Raw genomic sequence first — 20,975 nt, forward strand, 5'->3', positions numbered from 1 at the left:
GTACACCAATGTGGTGTCTCAGGACCTACAAAAAAGTCTCTTGGAGCCAAGTGCAAAGTCGCACAGGAAGTCGGCCATTTTGGTCAAAGTACTCGATTTAGTGGTTTTCGCACACGTTGTTTGGAGAGTGATGCTCCGTCGACCTTTTCACCAATCGCCTTGTAACTTCTGCTAGATACTCTTAAGATATAGTGGAAAAATTTCAACCGTCGGATTTTAAATAAGTATAAAGGTGTGGGCGTGGCTAAGCCTCAAACTTTGACCTTTCGCCATTACATTACTTGACTTAATAACTCCCATGTGCACGATCAGATCTATATCAAACTTTGTCTGTGTGATCACTGACCACATCTTAAGGCAACGTCATTATGGACAGCTGACATCACCTAAGCCCCGCCCCCTGACAACAGGAAGTCTATTGTTTTATGGTGAAATGCCGATATTTGTCCCCTCTAATTTAGTCAACATGACACTGAGGTCATGCACTGTCTTCATGATGTTGTAATGACCATTCAGATCTGATAGCTTTCCAGATAGGGAGGGGCTTTGATGCCATGGTGAATTCTGGCATGACGTTGTGACCTTACAATTCAATTTAATGGTGAGCTCAGAGGGGATGCTGAGTCAGGGTGAGGTGCGGACTAGGAGGCCATTTGCGGTTTCTGGTGTCGGGGTGGGTGACGTTTCTGTTCTGCCAGACGTGCCCTGGTGCCCCAGGCTGCCGGCCAGGCCGGAGCGGCGCGGAGCTGCGAGGGCCGAACGACGCTGCTTGCAGCTTTAATTAGGCCCGAGCAGCGAAAGCGCTGCGAAGGCCTCTTGTTTTTGCTCTGTTTATTATTAGGCCCGAGCAGTGAAGCTGCGAAGGCCTATTGTATCTGCTCCGTTTATTATTATTATTATTTATTATTATTAGGCCCGAGCAGCGAAGCGCTGCGAAGGCCTATTGTATCTGCTCCGTTTCTTTTTTTTCTTTCTTTCTTTTTTTTCTTTTTTTTTCTTCCGCGTCTTTGGACGGCCTTTAGGGGGTCTTAGCATTTCCAAAAACTCACCAAATTCTGGCCCAATATAGAAAGTGCGTGAAATTTACGTATTTCACTGGCAATGTGAAAGTTGGTATAAAAGTGTTTCAACAGCGCCCCCTGGAAAATTAAAAATACCCCTCCGCATTGACCTTTTTTCATAGTAGAGTGATAAAATTTGGTACACCTGTAGAATTCAACAATACGCACAGAAAAGCCTCTTGCACCCATGGTCAATATCAAACAGGAAGTCGGCCATTTTGGACTAAAGTGGCCATTTTTACCCCATTTTGGCCATTTCTAGGCTCTATATTTGGTTAAACAGTTTGGTCATTTTTCGCACGATTGTCTCAAAAATAAAGTGCGATCGAACAGAAGCGATGGATGAATCAAATGAGAAAATAAAATTGACTTTTCGTAAATGCTGAAGGGGCGTGGCCAGGCCTCAAAGTTCGAGCACTCGCCAAAAAAATTCAAATTGCTATAATTTCATAAATGAAAGAATTACAGTTAAAGTCGTTTTCTATGGACAATCGTCATCGCCCCCCGAAGACAAATGAATGGTTGATTGATGATATCACATAAGCCCCGCCCCCTCAGGCCTTAAAAGGTCAAGTTTTTACTGGGAAATTGTCCAAAATTCGCCCTTTCAACTAATCACCCCATATTTGTAGCAGGTAACTGAAGACAAGGTGGGATTGCTTGGCGTCACTTTATGGGAGTTTTCTCCAGAAGGCGGGGCTGTGGCGGTGCGGCGAAGTCAGGCGTACCGATGTGGCCTTACGTTTGCCTCCCATTTCATCATTTCTTGAGATATCGCCACAAAACCTCTTGGGAGTGATCCTAGTCCGGCCCCCCAAAAAATTTGATGTGAACATCCGGTGGGCGTGGCCTATTTTATGAAATAGCGCCACCTAGGATCATTAAAACTGTCAGCCCCAAGCCATGCTTTGACTGAGGATTACGAAATTTGGTACAGTAATGTGGTGTCGCAGGACCTACAAAAAAGTCTCTTGGAGCCTAGTGCAAAGTTGCACAGGAAGTCGGCGATTTTGGTCCAAGTACGCGATTTACTGGTTTTCGCACACGTTGTTTTGACAGTGATGCTCCATCGCCCTTTTCACCAATCGCCTTCAAACTTCTTCTATATACTCTTAAGACATAAAGTAAAAAATTCAACCGTCGGATTTTAAATAAGTATAAAGGTGTGGGCGTGGCTAAGCCTCAAACTTTGACCTGTCGCCACGCCACTCTTTTTTTCACAGCTCCCTATTGGACTCCTTTTACCCAATCACCAGCAATCTCTGGCAAATAGCAGCTGACAAGTTGAGGTCACTTGGTCTACAGTACTGGCAGGTTTTGAAAAAAGGCGGGGCTTTGGGAGCATGGTGAAATTCGCCATCACGCCATGGCAATACGTTTGCCTCTCATTTCTTCAATTATCGTGACATCGCCACAAAATGTCTGGTGAGTGATCCTAGTCTGACCCCCAATAGAATTGGGCAGCTGAGATTTGTGGGCGTGGCCTATATTCTGAAATAGCGCCCCCTAGGACCATTAAAACTGTCAGCCCCAAGACAAGGTTTGACTGAGGATTACGAAAATTGGTACACTCATGTAGGGTCTCTGGACCTACAAAAAAGTCTCTTGGAGCCAAGCGAAATTTCGCACAGGAGGTCGGCCATTTTGGTCCAAGTACTCGATTTAGTGGTTTTCGCACACATTGTTTGGAGAGTGTTGCACCATCGCCCTTTTCACCAATCGCCTTCAAACTTCTGCTACATACTCTTAAGACAAAGGGGGAAAAATTCAACCATCGGATTTCAAATAAGTATAAAGGTGTGGGCGTGGCTAAGCCTCAAACTTTGACCTTTCGCCATTACATTCCTTGACTTAACAACTCCCATGTGCATGATCAGATCTATATCAAACTGTGTCTGTGTGATCATTGACCACAACTCAAGACAATGACAATGTGGACAGCTGACATCACCTAAGCCCCGCCCCCTGACTACAGGAAGTCGATTTTTTCATGGTGAAATGCCCATATTTGTCCCCTCTAATTTAGTGAACATGACACTAAGGTCATGCACTGTCTTCATGATGTTGTAATGACCATTCAGATCTGCTAGCTTTTCAGAAAGGGAGGGGATTTGATGCCATGGCGAATTCTGGCGTGACGCTGTGACCTTACGTTTGACTGTAACTTCCACAAACAGCCTCCGATTTGCCCGAGACTGAACATCACATCACCAGTGTGGTAAAGATAGAGTATCTCCTAGTGGTGAGACGTGTAATGGTGGGCTCAGAGGGGATGCTGAGTCAGGGTGAGGTGTGGACGAGGAGGCCGTTCACGGTTTCTGGTGTCGGGTTGGTTGACTTTCTGTTCTGCCAGACGTGCCCTGGTGCCCCCGGCTGCCGGACAGGATGGAGAAGCGCGGAGCTGGGTTTGGAGAGGGTCGGGTATGGAGGGTAGGGGGTGCGGAAGGAGGGCGAGCAGCTTCGCTGCGAGGGCCGAACGACGCTGCTTGCAGCTTTAATTCTTTTTTTATTATTCTTAGCCCGCTTTGAATGGCTTTTTGGGGACCTTAACATACCCCAAAACTCACAATATTTTGAAAACTTGTCAGGCCTGGTGAAAAATTTGATATTTTAAAGGTCCCAAAAAAATCGCAAAGAAAATGGCTGAACAGCGCCCCCTACAAGGTGAAAAATACCCCTCTCCATAAAGCTTAGTTTATCGTACAGTTATGAAATTTGGTACACTTGTAGTACTCAACAGTCCGCACAGAAAAGTCTCTTGCAAGCATGGTCAATATCAAACAGGAAGTCGGCCATTTTGGGTTGAAATGGCAATTTTTAGCCGTTTTTGCCGTTTTTAGGGTCCGTTTCTGATTGGATTGCTCGATCATTTTTCGGACAATCGTCTCAAAAATTGTGTAAAATTGCTCAGAAGGGATGGGCGAACAAAATGAGACGAGGATTCTGAGTTTTCGTATATGTTGAAGGGGCGGGGCCAGGCCTCAAAGTTTGACTACTCGCCAAAAATATTTAAATTGCTATAACTTCAAAACTGAAAGGAATAGAGTTACCAAACTTTCTGTGGTCATTCGTCATCCACCCACAAAGTAAATTGAATGGTCGGATGATGACAACACACAAGCCCCGCCCCCTCAGGACCAAAAAGATCAAGTTTTACTGTGAAAGGTCCCAAATTGCCCCATTTCACTTAATCACCACGAATTTGTAGCTGGTAACTCAAGACAAGTGGGAGTTGCTTGGCGTCACTTTATGGGAGTTTTCGGCAGAGGGCGGGGCTTTGGCGGCGCAGCGAATTCAAGCGTACCGCCGTGGCCTTACGTTTGCCTCCCATTTCGTCATTTCTAAAGATATCGTCACGAAACTTCTTGTGAGTGATCCTAGTCTGGCCCCCCAAAAGATGTGATGTGAACATCCGGTGGGCGTGGCCTATTTTCTGAAATAGCGCCCCCTAGGACCATTAAAACTGTCAGCCCCAAGCCATGCTTTGACTGAGGATTACGAAATCTGGTACACTAATGTGGTGTCTAAGGACCTACAAAAAAGTCTCTTGGAGCCAAGTGCAAAGTCGCACAGGAAGTCGGCCATTTTGGTCCAAGTGCGCAATTTAGTGGTTTTCACACACGTTGTTTGGAGAGTGATGCTCCGTCGCCCTTTTCACCAATCGCCTTCAAACTTCTGCTATATACTCTTAAGACATAGAGGAAAAAATTCAACCGTCGGATTTTAAATAAGTATAAAGGTGTGGGCGTGGCTAAGCCTCAAACTTTGACCTTTCGCCACGCCACCCTTTTTTTCACAGCTCCCTATTGGACTCCTTTTACCCAATCACCAGGAATCTCTGGGAAATAGCAGCAGGCAAGTTGAGGTCACTTGGTCTCCAGTACTGGAAGGTTTTGAAAAAAGGCGGGGCTTTGGGAGCATGGCGAAATTCGCCATCACGCCATGGAAATACGTTTGCCTCTCATTTCTTCATTTATCGTGATATCACCTCGAAATTTGTTGTGAGTGATCTTAGTCTGACCCCCAATAGAAATGGTCAGCTTAAGTTTGTGGGCTTGGCCTATCTTCTGAATTAGCGCCCCCTAGGACCATTAAAACTGTCAGCCCCAAGCCATGCTTTGACTGAGGATTACGAAATCTGGTACACTAATGTGGTTTCTCAGGACCTACAAAAAAGTCTCTTGGAGCCAAGTGCAAAGTCGTACAGGAAGTCGGCCATTTTGGTCCAAGTACTCGATTTAGTGGTTTTCGCACACCTTGTTTGGAGAGTGATGCTCCATCGCCCTTTTCACCAATCACCTTCAAACTCCTGCTAAATACTCTTAAGTCATACAGGAAAAAATTCAACCGTCGGATTTTAAATAAGTATAAAGGTGTGGGCGTGGCTAAGCCTCAAACTTTGACCTTTCGCCACGCCTCCCTTTTTTTCACAGCTCCCTATTGGACGCCTTTTACCCAATCACCAGGAATCTCTGGTAAATAGCAGCAGGCAAGTTGAGGTCACTTGGTCTCCAGTACTGGAAGGTTTTGAAAAAAGGCGGGGCTTTGGGAGCATGGCGAAATTCGCCATCACACCATGAAAATACGTTTGCCTCTCATTTCTTCATTTATCGTGATATCACCTCGAAATTTGTTGTGAGTGATCCTAGTCTGACCCCCAATAGAAATGGTCAGCTTAAGTTTGTGGGCGTGGCCTATTGTCTGAATTAGCACCCCCTAGGACCATTAAAACTGTCAGCCCCAAGCCATGCTTTGACTGAGGACTACGAAATTTGGTACACTAATGTGGTGTCTTAGGACCTACAAAAAAGTCTCTTGGAGCCAAGTGCAAGGTCACACAGGAAGTCGGCCATTTTGGTCCAAGTGCGCGATTTAGTTGTTTTCACACACGTTGTTTGGAGAGTGATGCTCCGTCGCCCTTTTCACCAATCGCCTTCAGACATCTGCTATATACTCTTAAGACATAGAGGAAAAAATTCAACCATCGGATTTTAAATAAGTATAAAGGTGTGGGCGTGGCTAAGCCTCAAATTTTGACCTTTCGCCACGCCACTCTTTTTTTCACAGCTCCCTATTGGACCCATTTTACCCAATCACCAGGAATCTCTGGTAAATAGCAGCAGACAAGTTGAGGTCACTTGGTCTCCAGTACTGGAAGGTTTTGAGAAAAGGCGGGGCTTTGGGAGCATGGCGAAATTCGCCATCACGCCATGGCTATACGTTTGCCTCTCATTTCTTCAATTATCGTGACATCGCCACAAAATGTCTGGTGAGTGATCCGAGTCTGACCCCCAATAGAAATGGACAGTTGAAGTTTGTGGGCGTGGCCTATTTTCTGAAATAGCGCCCCCTGGGACCATTAAAACTGTCAGCCCCAAGCCAAGCTTTAACTGAGGATCACGAAATTTGGTACACTAATGTAGTGTCTCAGGACCTACAAAAAAGTCTCTTGGAGCCAAGTGCAAAGTCGTTCAGGAGGTCGGCCATTTTGGTCCAAGTACTTGATTTAGTTGGTTTTCGCACATGTTGTTTGGACCTTGATGCCCCGTCGCCCTTTTCACCGATCACCTTCAAACATCTGCTATGTACTCTTAAGACAAAGGGGAAAAAATTCAACCGTCGGATTTTAAATAAGTATCAAGGTGTGGGCGTGGCTAAGCCTCAAACTTTGACCTTTCGCCATTACATTACCTGACTTAACTCCCATGTGCATGATCAGATCGTATATCAAACGTTGTCTGTGTGATCACTGACCACATCTGAAGACAATGATAATGTGGACAGCTGACATCACCTAAGCCCCGCCCCCTGACTATTGGAAGTCTATTGTTTTATGGTGAAATGCCCATATTTGTCCCCTTTAATTTAGTCAACATGACACTAAGGTCATGCACTGTCTTCATGATGTTGTAATGACCATTCAGATCTGATAGCTTTCTAGATAGGGAGGGACTTTGATGCCATGGCGAATTCTGGCGTGACGCCATGACCTTACGTTTGACTGTAACTTCCACAAACAGCCTCCGATCTGCCCGAGACTGAACATGGCAATGAACAATCATGCCCTTTAGCCAACGAGGCACAAACAGTTGGAGAATGTTGTGTAATATCACCACAGCGCCCCCTACATACCTTTAAAACTGTAACAACTCCTACAGAAGAGGTCGTAATTGCATCAAACTTGCCATATGTCATCACACAAAGGAACCCAACACAATCATGTGGTAATTGGTGGATATAGCTTTAGCTCCGCCCCTTGACAGATATTAGGCCCTTAATAACACATGCATGATGCAATTCACACCAAACGGCACACAAATGACTGTTATCAACCTACAAACTTCTTCATGGAATATTTCCTAAATTTGGAACAGCACCCCCTAGATACGATAAAACCTTTGTTACTTCTGTAAAAAAGCTCCAAACTATATTAAACTTGATGGGAGTCATCACACAACTGCAATCAACACATGTATGTGCTCACTTGTTCAAATCACTTTAACTCTGCCCACTTACAGCCTTTTGTCTCTAGATGACACATGCAACAATTGATTGATGCCAAACCATCTTTGATGAGCAAAGATACCTCTATGGGATTTAGTTGTAAATGGTCACAGCACCCCAAGATAGGTTCAAACTTTATTAACTTCTAAAGACAAAGTCAGAATGGCAATATACTTGGCTTGTGATATCACGTGACTGCACCAAACACATTGATGTGGTTGTTGGTTTTAATCCCTGTAGCTCTGCCCCTTTCAGCTCACTGGTTCTAGAAAGAACACACAGTGTCTGATTGATGTCAAAATAACAGAAAACCATCTTTGTCAACCAAAGCTGACCTCAACGGGATTTTTCTGTGGTTGGTCACAACACCCTCTAGATAAATTTATCCTACAATAACTTAAAAAACCTGGTCAGAAAAGCATTAAAGTTTGTCTCTGTCATCACACCACCAGTGTGGTAAAGATAGAGTATGCCCTAGTGGTGAGACGTGTAATATAATGGTGGGCTCAAAGGGGATGCTGTGTCAGGGTGAGGTGCGGATGAGGTGACCGTTAGCAGTTTCTGGTGTCGGGGTGGTTGACGTTTCTGTTTCGCAGACGTAGCCTGGTGCCCCGGGCTGCCGGCCAGGCCGGAGCGGCGCGGAGCTGCGAGGGCCGAACGACGCTGCTTGCAGCTTTAATTAGGCCCGAGCAGCGAAGCGCTGCGAAGGCCTATTGTATCTGCTCCGTTTCTTTTTTTAGGCCCGAGCAGTGAAGCTGCGAAGGCCTATTGTATCTGCTTCGTTTCTTATTAGGCCCGAGCAGTGAAGCTGCGAAGGCCTATTGTATCTGCTCCGTTTATTATTATTATTTATTATTATTAGGCCCGAGCAGCGAAGCGCTGCGAAGGCCTATTGTATCTGCTCCGTTTATTATTATTATTATTACGCTTTCTTTTTTCTTCCGCGTCTTTGGGTGGCCTTTAGGGGGTCTTAGCATATCCAAAAAGTCACCAAATTCTGGCCCAATATAGAAAGTGCGTGAAATTTACGTATTTCACTGGCGATGTGAAAGTTGATAAAAAAGTGGCTCGACAGCGCCCCCTAAAGAGTGAAAAATACCCCTCTCCATAAAGCTTAGTTTATCGTACAGTTATGAAATTTGGTATACTGGTACTACTCAACAGTCCGCACAAAAAAGCCTCTTGCAACCATGGTCAATATAAAACAGGAAGTCGGCCATTTTGGGTTGAAATGGCGATTTTTAGCCGTTTTGGCCATTTCTAGGGTCTATATTTGGTTGAACAGTTTCGTCATTTTTCGTACCATAGTCTCAAAAATAGTGTGCCATCGAACAGAAGCGATGGACGCTTCAAATGAGAAAATAAAATTGACTTTTCGTAAATACTGAAGGGGCGGGGCCAGGCCTCAAAGTTCGAGCACTCGCCAAAAAAATTCAAATTGCTATAATTTCACAAATGAAAGAATTACAGTTAAAGTAACTTTCTATGGATAATCGTCATCGCCCCCCGAAGACAAATGAATGGTCGCTGGATGATGTCACACAAGCCCCGCCCCCTCAGGACTTAAAACGTCAAGTTTTACTGGGAAATTTTCCAAAATTCGCCCTGTCGAATAATCAGCCCGAATTTGTAGCAGGTAACTGAAGAGAAATTGGCGTTGCTTGACGTCACTTTATGGGTGTTTTCTGCAGAAGGCGGGGCTGTGGCGACGCGGCGAAGTCAGGCGTACCGCCGTGACCATACATGTGCCTCCCATGTCGTCATTTCTATAGATACAGTCACGAAACGTCTTGTGAGTGATCCTAGTCCGGCCCCCCAAAAGATCTCATGTGAACATCAAATGGGCGTGGCCTATTTTCTGAAATAGCGCCCCCTAGGTCCATTAAAACTGTCAGCCCCAAGCCATGCTTTGACTGAGGAGTACGAAATTTGGTACACTAATGTGGGGTCTCAGGACCTACAAAAAAGTCTCTTTGAGCCAAGTGCAAAGTCGCACAGGAAGTCGGCCATTTTGGTCCAATTACTCGATTTAGTGGTTTTCACACACGTTATTAGGAGAATGATGTCTCGTCGTCCTTTCCACCTATCACCTTCAAACTCCTGCTATATAATCTTAAGACATAGAGGAAAAAATTCAACCGTCGGATTTTATACAAGTATAAAGGTGTGGGCGTGGCTAAGCCTCAAACTTTGACCTTTCGCCATTACATTACTTGACTTAACAACTCCCATGTGCATGATCAGATCTATATCAAACTCCGTCTGTGTGATCATTGACCACATCTCAAGACAATGACAATGTGGACAGCTGACATCACCTATGCCCCGCCCCCTGACTACAGGAAGTCTATTTTTTAATGGTGAAATGCCCATATTTGTCCCCTCTACTTTAGTCAACATGACACTAAGGTCATGCACTGTCTTCATGATGTTGTAATGACCATTCAGATCTGATAGCTTTTCAGAAAGGGAAGGGCTTTGATGCCACGGCGAATTCTGGCGTGACGCCGTGACCTTACGTTTGACTGTAACTTCCACTAACAACCTCCGATCTGCCCGAGACTGAACATGGCAATCAACAATCATGCCCTTTATTCAACGAGGCACACACCGTTGGTGAAAGTTGTGTAATGTCACCACAGCGCCCCCTACACACCATTAAAACTGTAATAACTCCTACAGACGAGGTCGTAACTGCACCAAACTTGCTATGTGTACTCACACAATGGCACCCACCACAGTCCTGTGGCAAGTTGTTGATATTGCTTTAGCTCCGCCCCCTGACAGATATTAGGCCCTGAATAACACATGCATGATGCAATTCACACCAAACTGCACACAAATGACTGTCATCAACCTACAAACTTCTTCATGGAATAATTCTTAAATTTGGGACAGCGCCCCCTAGATACAAAAAACCTTTGTAACTTCTGCAAAAAAGTTCCAAACTACATCAAACATTGTGGGAGTCATCACACATCTGCAATCAACACATGTATGTGATCACTTGTTCAATTCACTTTAACTCCACCCACTTACAGCTTTTTGTCTCTAGATGACCCATGCAACGTTTGATTGATTCCAAATTAACAGAAAACCATCTTTGATGACCAAAGATGACCTCTATGGCATTTACTTGTAAATGGTCACAACGCCCCCTAGATGGGTTCAAACTTTATTAACTTCTAAAGTCAAAGTCAGAATGGCATTATACTTGGCTTGTGACATCACGTGACTGCACCAAACACATTGATGTGGTTGTTGGTTCAAATCCCTGTAGCTCCGCCCCTTTCAGCTCACTGGCTTTAGATAACACACACAACGTCCGTTTGATGCCAAAATAACAGAAAACTGTCTTTGTCAACCAAAGCTGACCTCAATGGGATTTTTCTGTAATTGATCACAGCGCCCCCTAGATAACTTTAACTTTCGAAAACTTTAATAAATATGGGCAGAAAAGCACTAAAGTTGGTCTGTGTCATCACACCAACAGTGTGCTAAAGATAAAGTATGCCCTAGTGGTGAGACATGTAATATAATGGTAGGCTCGGAGGGGATGCTGATTCAGGGTGAGGTGTGGACGAGGTGACTGTTAGCTTTTCTTGGTGTCAGGGTGGTGGACGTTTCAGTCCGTGGACGTGCCCTGGTGCCCCGTGCTGCCGGCCAGGACGGAGCGGCGGGGAGTTGGGTTTGGAGAGCATCGGGGATGGAGCGGAGGGGGTGCGGAAGGAGGGTGAGCATCTTCGCTGCGAGGGCCGAACGACGCTGCTTGCAGCTTTAATTATTATTATTTTTTTTCTTCCGCGTCTTTGGGTGGCCTTTAGGGGGTCTTAGCATATCCAAAAACTCACCAAATTCTGGCCCAATATAGAAAGTGCGTGAAATTTACGTATTTCAGTGGCAATGTGAAAGTTCATAAAAAAGTGGCTGAACAGCGCCCTCTAGAAAGTGAAAAATACCCCTCTCCATTAAGCTTAATTTATCGTACAGTTATGAAATTTGGTTTACTTGTAGTACTCAACAGTCCGCACAGAAAAGTCTCTTGCAACCATGGTCAATATCAAACAGGAAGTCAGCCATTTTGGGTTGAAATGGCGATTTTTAGACGTTTTGGCCATTTCTAGGGTCTATATTTGGTTGAACAGTTTGGTCATTTTTCGCACGATCGTCTCAAAAATAGTGTGCTATCGAACAGAAGCGATGGACGATTAAAATGAGACAATAAAATTGACTTTTCGTAAATACTGAAGGGGCGGGGCCAGGCCTCAAAGTTCGAGCACTCGCCAAAAAAATTCAAATTGCTATAATTTCATAAATGAAAGAATTACAGTTAAAGTAACTTTCTATAGACAATCGGCATTGCCCCCCGAAGACAAATGAATGTTCGATTGATGATGTCACATAAGCCCCGCCCCCTCAGGACTTAAAAGGTCAAGTTTTACTGGGAAATTTTCAAAAAATCGCCCTTTCAAATAATCATCCCAAATTTGTAGCAGGTAACTGAAGACAAGTTGGGGTTTCTTGGCGTCACTTTATGGGAGTTTTCTGCAGAAGGCGGGGCTGTGGCGGCGCGGCGAAGTCAGGCGTACCGACGTGGCCTTACGTTTGCCTCCCATTTCGTCATTTCTAGAGATATCGCCACGACACTTCTTGGGAGTGATCCTAGTCCGGCCCCCAAAAGAATCTGATGTGAACATCTGGTGGGCGTGGCCTATTTTCTGAAATAGCGCCCCCTAGGACCATTAAAACTGTCAGCCCCAAGCCATGCTTTGACTGAGGAGTACGAGATTTGGTACACTAATGTGGTGTCTCAGGACCTACAAAAAAGTCTCTTGGAGCCAAGTGCAAAGTCGCACAGGAAGTCGGCCATTTTGGTCCAAGTACTCGATTTAGTGGTTTTCGCACACGTAGTTTGGAGAGTGATGCTCCATCACCCTTTTCACCAATCACCTTCAAACATCTGCTATACACTCTTAAGACATAGAAGAAAAAATTCAACCATCGGATTTTAAATAAGTATAAAGGTGTGGGCGTGGCTAAGCCTCAAACTTTGACTTGTCGCCACGCCACTCTTTTTTTCACAGCTCCCTATTGGACTCCTTTTACTCAATCACCAGCAATCACTGGCAAATAGCAGCAGACAAGTTGAGGTCACTTGGTCTATAGTACTGGCAGGTTTCGAATAAAGGCGGGGCTTTGGGAGTATGGCGAAGTTTGCCATCATGCCATGGAAATACGTTTGTCTCTCATTTCTTCAATCATTGTGACATCGCCACACAATTTCTGATGAGTGATCCTACTCTGACCCCTAATAGAAATGGACAGCTGAAGTTTGTGGGTGTGGCCTATTTTCTGAAATAACGCCCCCTAGGACCATTAAAACTGTCAGCCCCAAGCCATGCTTTCACTGAGGAACACGAAATTTGGCACACTAATGTGGTGTCTCAGGACCTACAAAAAAGTCTCTTGGAGCAAAGTGCAAAGTCGCACAGGAAGTCGGCCATTTTGGTCCAAGTACTCGATTTAGTGGTTTTCGCACTCGTTGTTTGGAGAGTGTTGCACCATCGCCCTTTTCACCAATCGCCTTCAAACTTCTGCTACATACTCTTAAGACAAAGGGGAAAAAATTCAACCATCGGATTTCAAATAAGTATAAAGGTGTGGGCGTGGCTAAGCCTCAAACTTTGACCTTTCGCCATTACATTCCTTGACTTAACAACTCCCATGTGCATGATCAGATCTATATCAAACTGTGTCTGTGTGATCATTGACCACATCTCAAGACAATGACAATGTGGACAGCTGACATCACCTAAGCCCCGCCCCCTGACTACAGGAAGTCGATTTTTTCATGGTGAAATGCCCATATTTGTCCCCTCTAATTTAGTGAACATGACACTAAGGTCATGCACTGTCTTCATGATGTTGTAATGACAATTCAGATCTGCTAGCTTTTCAGGAAGGGAGGGGATTTGATACAATGGCGAATTCTGGCGTGACGCTGTGACCTTACGTTTGACTGTAACTTCCACAAACAGCCTCCGATTTGCCCGAGACTGAACATCACATCACCAGTGTGGTAAAGATAGAGTATCTCCTAGTGGTGAGACGTGTAATGGTGGGCTCAGAGGGGATGCTGAGTCAGGGTGAGGTGTGGACGAGGAGGCCGTTCACGGTTTCTGGTGTCGGGGTGGTTGACTTTCTGTTCTGCCAGACGTGCCCTGGTGCCCCCGGCTGCCGGACAGGATGGAGAAGCGCGGAGCTGGGTTTGGAGAGGGTCGGGGATGGAGCGGAGGGGGTGCGGAAGGAGGGCGAGCAGCTTCGCTGCGAGGGCCGAACGACGCTGCTTGCAGCTTTAATTATTTCTTTCTTTCTTTTTCTTCCGCGTCTTTGGATGGCCTTTAGGGGGTCTTAGCATATCCAAAAACTCACCAAACTTTGGCCCAATATAGAAAGTGCGTGAAATTTACATATTTCACTGGCAACGTGAAAGTTGGTAAAAAAATGTTTCAACAGCGCCCCCTGGAAAATTAAAAATACCCCTCCGCTTTGACCTTTTTTCATAGTAGAGTGATGAAATTTGGTACACTTGTAGAAGTCAACAATATGCACAGAAAAGCCTCTTGCACCCATGGTCAATATCAAACAGGAAGTCGGCCATTTTGGACTAAAGTGGCGATTTTGACCCCGTTTTGGCCATTTCTAGGGTCTATATTTGGTTAAACAGTTTGGTCATTTTTCGCACGATCGTCTCAAAAACAGTGTGCAATCGAACAGAAGCGATGGACGATTCAAATGAGAAAATAAAATTGACTTTTCGTAAATACTGAAGGGGCGGGGCCAGGCCTCAAAGTTCGAGCACTCGCCAAAAAAATTCAAATCGCGATAATGTCATAAATGAAAGAATCACAGTTAAAGAAATGTTCTAAGGACAATCGTCATCGCCCTCCGAAGACAAATGAATGGTCGATTGATGATGTCACATAAGCCCCGCCCCCTCAGGACTTAAAAGGTCAAGTTTTACTGGGAAATTTTCCAAAATTCGCCCTTTCCAATAATCACCCCAAATTTGTAGCGGGTAACTGAAGACAAGTTGGGGTTGCTTGGCGTCACTTTATGGGTGTTTTCTGTAGAAGGCGGGGCTGTGGCGGCGTGGCGAAGTCAGGTGTACCGCTTAGGCCTTACGTTTGCCTCCCATTTCGTCATTTCTAAAGATATCGCCACGAAACTTCTTGTGAGTGATCCTAGTCTGGCCCCCCAAAAAGTCTGATGTGGAATTCCGGTGGGCGTGGTCTATTTTCTGAAATAGCGCCCCCTAGGACCATTAAAACTGACAGCCCCAAGCCATGCTTTGACTGAGGATTACGAAATTTGGTATACTAATGTGGTGTCTCAGGACCTACAAAAAAGTCTCTTGGAGACAAGTGCAAAGTCGCACAGGAAGTCGGCCATTTTGGTCCAAGTGCGCGATTTAGTGGTTTTCGCACACGTTGTTTGGAGAGTGATGCTCCGTTGCCCTTTTCACCAATCGCCTTCAAACTTCTGCTATATACTCTTAAGACATAGAGGAAAAAATTCAACCGTCGGATTTTAAATAAGTATAAAGGTGTGGGCGTGGCTAAGCCTCAAACTTTGACTTGTCGCCACGCCACTCTTTTTTTCACAGCTCCCTATTGGGCTCTTTTTAACCAATCACCAGCAATCACTGGCTAATAGCAGCAGACAAGTTGAGGTCACTTGGTCTATAGTACTGGCAGGTTTCGAATAAAGGCGGGGCTTTGGGAGCATGGCGAAATTCGCCATCACGCCATGGAAATATGTTTGTCTCTCATTTCTTCAATTATTGTGACATCGCGACACAATTTCTGATGAGTGATCTTACTCTGACCCCTAATAGAATTGGACAGCTGAAGTTTGTGGGCGTGGCCTATTTTCTTAAATAGCGCCCCCTAGGACCATTAAAACTGTCAGCCCCAAGCCATGCTTTGACTGAGGATAACGAAATTTGGCACACTAATGTAGTGTCTCAGGACCTACAAAAAAGTCTCTTGGAGCCAAGCGCAATGTCGCACAGGAGGTCGGCCATTTTGGTCCAAGTACTCGATTTAGTGGTTTTCGCACACGTTATTAGGAGAATGATGTCTCGTCGCCCTTTCCACCGATCACCTTCAAACTCCTGCTATATATTCTTAAGACATAGAGGAAAAAATTCAACCGTCGGATTTTAAATAAGTATAAAGGTGTGGGCGTGGCTAAGCCTCAAACTTTGACCTTTCGCCATTACATTACTTGACTTAACAACTCCCATGTGCATGATCAGATCTATATCAAACTGTGTCTGTGTGATCATTGACCACATCTCAAGACAATAACAATGTGGACAGCTGACATCCCCTAAGCCCCGCCCCCTGACTACAGGAAGTCTATTTTTTATGGTGAAATGCCCATATTTGTCCCCTCTAATTTAGTCAACATGACACTAAGGTCATGCACTGTCTTCATGATGTTTTAATGACCATTCAGATCTGCTAGCTTTTCAGAAAGGGAGGGGCTTTGATGCCATGGCGAATTCTGGCGTGTCACTGTGACCTTACGTTTGACTGTAACTTCCACAAACAGCCTCCGATTTAGCCGAGACTGAACATCACATCACCAGTGTGGTAAAGAAAGAGTATCTCCTAGTGGTGAGACGTGTAATGCTGGGCTCAGAGGGGGATGCTGAGTCAGGGTGAGGTGTGGACGAGGAGGCCGTTCACGGTTTCTGGTGTCGGGGTGGTTGACGTTTCTGTTCCGCCAGACGTGCCCTGGTGCCCCCGGCTGCCGGCCAGGACGGAGCGGCGCGGAGCTGGGTTTGGAGAGCATCGGGGATGGAGCGGAGGGGGTGCGGACGGAGGGCGAGCAGCTTCACTGCGAGGGCCGAACGACGCTGCTTGCAGCTTTAATTTTTTCTTTCTTTCTTTCTTTTTTTTTTTCTTTTTTTTTTCTTCCGCGTCTTTGGACGGCCTTTAGGGGGTCTTAGCATATCCAAAAACTCACCAAATTCTGGCCCAATATAGAAAGTGCGTGAAATTTACGTATTTCACTGGCAATGTGAAAGTTGGTATAAAAGTGTTTCAACAGCGCCCCCTGGAAAATTAAAAATACCCCTCCGCATTGACCTTTTTTCATAGTAGAGTGATAAAATTTGGTACACCTGTAGAATTCAACAATACGCACAGAAAAGCCTCTTGCACCCATGGTCAATATCAAACAGGAAGTCGGCCATTTTGGACTAAAGTGGCCATTTTTACCCCATTTTGGCCATTTCTAGGCTCTATATTTGGTTGAACAGTTTGATCATTTTTCGCACGATTGTCTCAAAAATAATGTGCGATCGAACAGAAGCGATGGACGAATCAAATGAGAAAATAAAACTGACTTTTCGTAAATACTGAAGGGGCGGGGCCAGGCCTCAAAGTTCGAGCACTCGCCAAAAAAATTCAAATTGCTATAATTTCATAAATGAAAGAATTACAGTTAAAGTAATTTGCTATGGACAATCGTCATCGCCCCCCGAAGACAAATGAATGGTTGATTGATGATGTCACATAAGCCCCGCCCCCTCAGGCCTTAAAAGGTCAAGTTTTACTGGGAAATTGTCCAAAATTCGCCCTTTGTACTAATCACCCCATATTTCTAGCAGGAAACTGAAGACAAGTTGGGGTTGCTTGGCGTCACTTTATGGGAGTTTTCTCCAGAAGGCGGGGCTGTGGCGGCGCGGCGAAGTCAGGCGTACCGACGTGGCCTTACGTTTGCCTACCATTTCGTCATTTCTAAAGATATCGCCACAAAACCTCTTGGGAGTGATCCTAGTCCAGCCCCCCAAATAATTTGATGTGAACATCCGGTGGGCGTGGCCTATTTTCTGAAATAGCGCCCCCTAGGACCATTAAAACTGTCAGCCCCAAGCCATGCTTTGACTGAGGATTTTGAAATTTGGTACACTAATGTGGTGTCTCAGGACCTACAAAAAAGTCTCTTGGAGCCAAATGTAAAGTTGCACAGGAAGTCAGCCATTTTGGTCCAAGTACTCGATTTACTGGTTTTCGCACACGTTGTTTGGAGAGTGATGCTCCATCGCTCTTTTCACCAATCGCCTTCAAACTTCTCTTATATACTCTTAAGACATAAAGGAAAAATTTCAACCGTCGGATTTTAAATAAGTTTAAAGGTGTGGGCGTGGCTAAGCCTCAAACTTTGACCTGTCGCCACGCCACTCTTTTTTTCACAGCTCCCTATTGGATTCCTTTTACCCAATCACCAGCAATCTCTGGCAAATAGCAGCTGACAAGTTGAGGTCACTTGGTCTGCAGTACTGGCAGGTTTGAAAAAAAGGCGGGGCTTTGGGAGCATGGCGAAATTTGCCATCACGCCATGGCAATACGTTTGCCTCTCATTTCTTCAATTATCGTGACATCGCCACAAAATGTCTGGTGAGTGATCTGAGTCTGACCCCCAATAGAACTGCACAGCTGAAGTTTGTGGGCGTGGCCTATTTTCTGAAATAGCGCCCCCTAGGACCATTAAAACTGTCAGCCCCAAGCCAAGCTTTGACTGAGGATCACGAAATTTGGTACACTAATGTAGTGTCTCAGGACCTACAAAAAAGTCTCTTGGAGCCAAGTGCAAAGTCGCACAGGAGGTCGGCCATTTTGGTCCAAGTACTTGATTTAGTGGTTTTCGCACATGTTGTTTGGACCTTGATGCCCCGTCGCCCTTTTCACCGATCACCTACAAACATCTGCTATGTGCTCTTAAGACAAAGGGGAAAAAATTCAACCGTCGAATTTTAAATAAGTATCAAGGTGTGGGCGTGGCTAAGCCTCAAACTTTGACCTTTCGCCATTACATTACTTGACTTAACTCCCATGTGCATGATCAGATCGTATATCAAACGTTGTCTGTGTGATCACTGACCACATCTGAAGACAAAGATAATGTGGACAGCTGACATCACCTATGCCCCGCCCCCTGACTATTGGAAGTCTAGTTTTATGGTGAAATGCCCATATTTGTCCCCTCTAATTTAGTCAACATGACACTAAGGTCATGCACTGTCTTCATGATGTTGTAATGACCATTCAGATCTGATAGCTTTCCAGATAGGGAGGGACTTTGATGCCATGGCGAATTCTGGCGTGACGCCATGACCTTACGTTTGACTGTAACTTCCACAAACAGCCTCCGATCTGCCCGAGACATCACGTGGCTGCACCAAACACATTGATGTGGTTGTTGGTTTTAATCCCTGTAGCTCCGCCCCTTTCAGCTCACTGGTTTTAGAAAGAACACACAGTGTCTGATTAATGTCAAAATAACAGAAAACCATCTTTGTCAACCAAAGCTGACCTCAATGGGATTTTTCTGTGGTTGGTCACAACGCCCTCTAGATAAATTTAATCTACAATAACTTTAAAAAAAACGTGGTCAGAAAAGCATTAAAGTTTGTCTCTGTCATCACACCACCAGTGTGGTAAAGATAGAGTATGCCCTAGTGGTGAGACGTGTAATATAATGGTGGGCTCAGAGGGGATGCAGAGTCTCACCTCCTCAGCCCCGTTAGTGTAATTGTGAGCTTAGCTTCTTGGTGTTGTTATTCCGGCACTTAACATTTCACACTGCTGTATGTGGTTTTGTCATGGCCGCCTCCAAAAGGTTTCTGAGTGCTGTGCGAATGCAACGTGAAAATGTTCTTACTGGAAGGATGGTTCTAGGAACTTATGCAGTTGGTAAGCGCCTATAAATGCAACCTCTAACTGAACTATGTGAAAATTGTTCTTGCATGTGATCCATTTTCTCTACAGTGCAACCTACAAACTTTTAAAAGTGTAATAATTTCTACAGACAATTGGCTCTAGATAAAATATGCAGTGTAATTTACACCAATTTACACCACATTGATTTTGGTTCTCTCAAGAACAGCTCAAAGAGATTTTACGTGAATTAAAGACAGCAACATCTAGATGAATTAAAACTTGAACAACATCAACAAATAAAGTCACAAACATGCCAAAGTTGTTGTATTTTATCACACAACACTGGTAAATGTTTTTACTAGCTCAGCAAAATCAATATAGCACCATTTCCTTAAACATTGTTTGCTTTGTATGACATATGCATGATTTGATTTTTTTCACAATTTTCCACTAATATCAACATCCCATTGAAATAAATCCAATTTTTTTGATAAATTGTCTTTTTTTCCCCCCAGAAATTAAAAAAACTAAAACAGAATGGTGGCTTAGCAAAAATGACAAATAGTCTCTTACAGTAGAAATTTAGAGGAGAGAAAACAATAATTAGTGACTTTGATCTCTGACATAAGTTAGATTTAAATTTAATGTTCTGATTTTTTTCCTCAGACATGTCTGAAGAAATAATCAAGGATTTAATTAGATTTTTTCAACTGTTAAATGCTATTCAAAAGGGTTTGGCTATGAAACAACACAAGTACCTTGTCTGTATTAGAAGCTTATTATTGGGCTTCTTTAGCACCAGCCTGTCTGATTACTGAAGAACCTGAGCAAGTTTAGAGGTTGGTTTATGCTTGACGCGTCCGCGAGGTCCGCACGGCTCCGCGCGGAAAAGTTGCGTCATTTTAACAACCACGCCCCTCCACCGCGTCTCCGCACGGCCCAAGATTTCCGCAACGCGCACCTCGGAAAATTTCTAACCACGCGGACGGTCGGACGCGGAAAAACATGGCGGACCGGCACGGCAGAGGTTCGTAAATACAGACATTTGTATGATTCAGCGCTCAAAGATCACCGTGATCAACATGTTGTTAATAATTCTTGGAGAGAAATAGCTCGCACTGTCGGAAAAGACGAGAACGCTGTTAAAAATGCTGAAATGCCATGTTGTAAACAGTGATTTCTACTTCTACTGTGGTGTAGTGTTGGATGCATGCCGTAGAGCTCCATGCTGCCCCGTTCAGTTTGGGAGAATATTGGCTCACCGCAGAGACGAGCCGCACAAACCATAAACACTGCGAGTTGTGAAGCGCGTTCCAGCCGCGAGCCGCATCACCGCGCGGAAAGTGAATGCGTCAAGCATAAACCAAGCTTAACCCTTCAGCCTTTATTGTAACAGCATTTCTCCACTGCGCTCATCTCCCATGAGTCCTGGATCACTCTGACGTTACCATTTGGAGGTTCGTGAGTGGCTAGACCTGCGTCAAAGTCCCACCTTCTAGTTTGATTGACAGCTGCTGTTTTCACCTCACAATCAGTTTATGCAAGATTCAAAGACCTGTGAAAAATAATGTAGATTCAGGACTTTCCCACAGAAAGAAACGTGGTTCCTAATGGCAGCATGTCAGCCACTCAGGAAGGCTCAGAGTAGAGGCTGGAAAGGTGAGCACGATCAAAC

Source organism: Nothobranchius furzeri, chromosome 9 (genome assembly GCF_043380555.1).
Source record: "Nothobranchius furzeri strain GRZ-AD chromosome 9, NfurGRZ-RIMD1, whole genome shotgun sequence".
Lineage (NCBI taxonomy): Eukaryota > Metazoa > Chordata > Actinopteri > Cyprinodontiformes > Nothobranchiidae > Nothobranchius > Nothobranchius furzeri.